This window comes from Palaemon carinicauda, chromosome 11, assembly GCF_036898095.1.
Source record: "Palaemon carinicauda isolate YSFRI2023 chromosome 11, ASM3689809v2, whole genome shotgun sequence".
NCBI lineage: Eukaryota > Metazoa > Arthropoda > Malacostraca > Decapoda > Palaemonidae > Palaemon > Palaemon carinicauda.
In genome coordinates, this window is record NC_090735.1 from 46,881,465 (window position 1) to 46,887,635 (window position 6,171).

The following is a 6,171-nucleotide window of genomic DNA, read 5'->3' on the forward strand; positions in this document are numbered from 1 at the left end:
TGTACTCAATGATTCGAGAATCTGTCAAAGAAGACCATCGAACAGACCAAGAAATACAACGTTTAACATCGGGCATAAATCCGTCTAAGAAAAAAAAAAAAGAAAGAAGAAATCCAAAGAGAAAAAAGGCTGACAACAGTTTTAAGTAGAGAGGGGGAAATCAGTTTGAGTGATTACATAAGGGGTATTGCACACAATTTACTTTTTGGTGCAAGTAATAGGCTTAACATTAGTGAAGGTGAACAATAGAAATTTTGGCTTTTTTGCTTTTTTTACGAGAAATACAAAATTTTTTAAAAAGAATTTTTATGTTTGCATATGTATTTCACCGTTCGATAAAATTTCAATTATTTTTTCTAAATTAACAAAAATTTTTAATTTTCAAAGTACTATTGTATATTTCCCATTTTTTTATAATTATATATTTTTATATTTGTGTATTTATTTTCATTGTATGTTTTACAAAAAAATAAATATCTTAATTACTGAATCAGTTTTAGTAACCAGTGTCACTCTTTTGATCAATATAATAAATTGTCACTATTTTGTTATGTCACTCTTTTGATCTGTCACTCTTCTGAGTAGCATTTTTGTCGCTCTTATGTTATGTCACTCTTCTGAATTGTCACTCTTTTGAAGAGATCCCATATATATATATATATATATATATATATATATATATATATATATATATATATATATATATATATATATATATATATATATACTTCAAACTAGTTCACAGCATTTTGGGTGACTTGTGGCAGGCACCTTAATATATAAGGGAGAAGTTCCTTAATGTAATAGAGAAATCGACGCTTTTTTTGATGGAGGAAGATGGGTCCTACTCAAAAGTTTCCTGACGACAGATGATAGATTGTGTAAACTAGGAAGGAGAAATCATCAAGTATAGCCTCCTCTCCAATAAGGCAAGGGAAATGAACGTCCTTTATTGAAAAATAATGAAATAGATGAACTTTATATAAAAGCGAAGTAAGTTACTTTGAGGTTTGTCAGTCAACTGGATCGGCCATGCTTGAATTGATTCATCTAAACAAACTTCATAGTAATTTCAGCAAGGAACAATATTAGTTTTGATAATAGGCTACAATAAATCATAAACTGTTTTTCGAGTGATTTACAACAGCTTTACAATTAAAAGAATCATTTATATATCAGAGAGAGAGAGAGAGAGAGAGAGAGAGAGAGAGAGAGAGAGAGAGAGAGAGAGAGAGAGAGAGAGAGAGAGAGAGAGAGAGAGAGAGAGAGAGAATCATCGAAAACTTAAAGAGTTTCTCTTAATTTGTTTTCTATAATCCGCCTTAGACGAAATATGATTCGTTATAAGTATTTCTTACAGTAAAGTCAGGCTTCTTATCTTTACTTTCCCAAACAAACCAGAAGGTTCTGATGTTTCAATTGCCTTTAAAGGCTTTGAAGGCCGTTCATGCATGACAGAGGCAAGGGACAGTGACATTGCCCCAGTAAGCAGGACAATGCCCTAGATAGCTGACCATATATATATATATATATATATATATATATATATATATATATATATATATATATATATATATATATATATATATATATATATATATATATATATATATGACCAACGCCCAGTCTATCAATCATCAGCCAGAATGTTACCACATCGGCTAAAACAACCCCACGTTCATTTCTATTTTTTATTGGGGGGGGGGGGGGGGGGTTAGCGGTGGGTGTGCTGGTATAACTGCCGCATGGAATTAATCAGTGCAAGTTTGTGCCATTTTACCTAATTAAAAAAAAAAAAAAAAAAAACCGGTTATGCCTCGTTAAACCCCAATATGAATGCTAAATAACCAGTTTTAACTAAAACCACTCAAAAGACTTAACACATAATTTGATTTTCCAATCCAAGACTAAAAACAACGCATAATACAGCACATTTCTCTAATTAGTTATATTAATAGAAAGTGAATGAATTACTTCACGATGCGAAATTAATATCCTTTGTGAAAGATATATCATCTACTTCCTGGGCTCTCTGTTAATTAATTCTCATATTTCACGCTTAACGGAACTATAATTAAATCACACTTTTCAATCTCATAGTTGGAATGTTTGCAATGAAGTTCTCTTCCCATCACTGAATGGTTGGTGTCAAACTCCTCACAAAGACTTCCGGTTGAAAGACGAGTAAATTATTCGAAAAGTTTATGAGATTCAAATCGAGAGATGCATTTCATTTGCAAGACGATATATATTCAGCATTATTATCATTATCATTTCTTGCTAAACTTTAACCCTAGTTGGAAAAGCAGGATGTTATAAGTCCAGCGGCTCCAACAAGGAAAATAGCCCAGTGAGGAAAGGAAATAAGGAAAAATAAAATATATAGGAACAGCAACAACAATAAAATAAATATCTACTATATAAACTATAAAAACTTTAACAAAACAAGATTTAGAGAAATATTATGGAATAGAATAGTATGCCCGAGTCTCCCCGAGTGTACCCTCATGCAAGAGAACTCTAACCTAAGGCAGTGGAAGACCATGGTACAGAGGCTATGGCATTTCACAAGACTATAGAGAAAAATGGTATGATTTTGGAGTGTCTTTCACCTAGAAGAATTGCTTACCATAGCTAAAGAATCTCTTATACCCTTACCAAGAGGAGAGTGACCACTGAACAATTACAGTGCAGTAGTAAATCCCTTGGATGGAAAAGAATTGTTTAGTAATCTCAGTGTTGTCAGGTGTATGATGACAGAGAAGGATCTGTAGAGAATAGGCAAGACTATTCGGTGTATGGGTAAGCAAAGGAAAATGAACCGTAACCAGAGAGAAGGATCCAATGTAGTACCGTTTGGCCAGTCAAATGACCCAATAACTCTCTAGCGGTAGAATTTCAACCGGTGGCTGGTGCCTTGGACAACCTATAATATAGATGGACTGACGATTACAGACAACAATTGGTAACTAAATAAATAGCAAAATAAGAAATACATAATTTGTGTATTAGATTGACCGATGGTTACACAAAATAACTGGTAACTAAATAAATAGTAAAATAAAGAATAAATAATTTGTGTATTAGATTGACTGACGATTATACAAAACAAATGGTAATATAAATAAATAGCAAAATAAAAAGATACATAGTTTGTGTATTAGACTGAATGACTAATACACAAAACAACTGGTAACTAAATAAATACCATAATAAAAAAAAAAAAACGTCATTTGTGTATTAGATTGACTGACGATTACACAAAACAACTGGTAACTAAATAAATAGCAAATAAAACATATACATAATGTCTATTTCATAATCATAAAAGAATAATAGCGAATGTTTTTTTTTTTTTTTCATGTTCAACAGGCTGATATAAGTTTCTCTTTAGAGTTTATACATGAAAGATCTATTTTAATGATGGTACTGTTCTTAAAATTGTCTATAATTGTTCATTACTTTTCTTGTCATTTACTTATTTCTTTATTTCCTTTCCTCACTGGGCTATTTTGCCCTATTAGAACCCTTGGGCTTAAAGCACTCGGCTATTCCAATTAGGGTTGTAGTTTAGGTATTAATAATAATAATAATAATAATAATAATAATAATAATAATAATAATAATAATAATCATAATCATAATAATAATAATAATAATAATAATAATAATTCTTATTATCATGATGATGATTATTATTAATATTACCCGTAAACATTTTAACATAAAAGAAAATTAATTATTACAAGAACAGTAACTTTTATTGCAACTTAAATTTCTCCCGCTCTCCTTATGTATCTTTTTAATCTCTGATCTTCGAAAGGGATTCCAAAGTTTCCCATGGACTACATTACAAAGAGAGAGAGAGAGAGAGAGAGAGAGAGAGAGAGAGAGAGAGAGAGAGAGAGAGAGAGAGAGAGAGATAGTCTGTATGTGCTTTTAGTGTAATGTCCAGCTGTGAGTTTACCAATGACAGATTCAACTTTTTACTAAATTAATTGTAAAACAAATCAACCGATAACTACCTCAAACAATCGTTCAAGGTCATAATTTCATATATATCATAAATGCCATAAACATAAATAATATATAGCAAAGGAAAAAACACTATCTAGCCAGCAAGCATACATTATATATCTTTACGAAATATACAATGTCAAAAATATATTTTTTTAAATATTTAATATAATAAAGAAAAATATCCATAATTCCCACTTCATTTTAATTTGATCCATTCTATATTTTTTATGATACATAAAAAGCTAAAACTATAAAACTATATTTTTATGAGACACGAAAAGCCCAAACAATAAAACGAAAAATTTCATCTAATAAAGATATCTATAATTCCCAGTTTATTTTTATTTTATCCATTGTATATTTTTATGAGACATTAAAAGCTAAAACTATAAAACTTGAAAAACATTATCTAATAAATATTTCAAAACTGCCATTCCATAATCTCTTAAATTCTTCAAGTATGAACAGATAATAAACAACTCCCAGAAATACTTGCAACTGGGATGAGCAATAAAAATGTTGAACAGAATTCTCACACACGAGTTCAATTTACTAATAAAGAATAAAAGCAGATTTAAAAGTTACCCAAAACTTTTTATAATTACAGTCTTTTGGAAACAACGGTTGCAAGATCATGTTTCAAAAAGCAAAAATAATAAAGTTTGTTGAAAGGAAAAAACGTCAGAAGTTCAACGATGTAAAGTTGATATATCTCAAATTACACAAACCACTTCTTACGAAGTTTATAAGATGCTCGCTCTAGATGAGAAGCAATTTATTCGAAAATTAAATAGGAAAAATCGATAACGATTTAATACGAAAAGCAGGAAGATATCTGCCGTTCATGGCATTACCAGTGCAGTCGTAATGGCATTATATTTCTCATTTAGATATAAAATTGATATTGGTATTTCAGTTTAATTTGTAAGAAAAAAAACCCTTGAATGTACACAAGTTATTGTACAGAAGTAATATTCAACAAATGCACTCCACCTCAATGAATTGTAACATCAATGGCAGAACTTGTCTGGTTTGATACTGGCATGACTCAAGCTGATATTGATGAACGTATAGGGTTAACATTGTAAACAGTGTGTTGGATACTAAACATCTACCAAGACATATGAACACTGGATCCAGGACAGTCTACTAGGAGCCCAGGAGTATTCTCGGCATCCTGTAACACTTTAAAGACAGAGTGGAGCAAGGTTGTGGTGGCTTGGTGGTTGCGTCCGTGCCCAATGATTGCCAGGCTGTGTTCGAGTCCCGCTCAAACTCGTTAGTTCCTTTGGGAGCTGCAACTTCACCATGCTTATGAGCTAAGGATGGGAGATTTTGGGGAGTATATAGGTCTATCTGCTGAGTCATCACGAGCCATTGCCTGGCCCTCCTTGGTCATAGCTTGGGTGGAGAGGGGGCTTGGGTGCCGATCATAATGTTAATCTCTGGGGGTTTGTCCTGCTTGATAAGGCAAGTCACTGGCCCTTGCCTCTGCCATTCATAAGTGGCCTTTAAATATTTAAGGGCAGAAACATCCAGGCCAGTGACAGTACAGTGAATAGCAGATGCGCTCTGAGGCCAAAGTTCAACCCTTCTCTCACGACATGAACAAGTTCATCTGGTTTGTGCCACCCAATGCCAGAATCTAACTGTACAATGGCACCATGTTTTGTACTTTTATTAGGAGTCCATAATTCTGTTTCCGAAAGATGCTAGGAGGCGTGTAAGTAGACAAGCTTAAGAACGTCTTAGGGAAGAGTGTGCTCAAGCTTGAGTTATTGAAAATGGTGGATCTGCTGATGGCAATAGTCAGATTTTATTTTTGGATAGAAAAAGTGACTGGTTACATGTATCGACAGTTACTGGATTGCCACCTTGGTTTGTTTGTTTGTCAATAATTTCCGGTACCAAGACGACAATACCCCGGAACATCGAACACGTTTCGTGACAGCTTAAATTGAACAGGATATGATAGTCCTGAGTCAGACTGGACTGAGTCCAGATCTCTCAACCACAAAGAAAATTTATGGGATCAATTGGGGAGTGGAATTAGACAAAGTGCCAACTAACAATACCTTCTTTGAAAATTAGGTTAGATTCCCTTGGAACGATGGGACAGGATAACTGACAAGAACTTTTGACAGGTGGTGA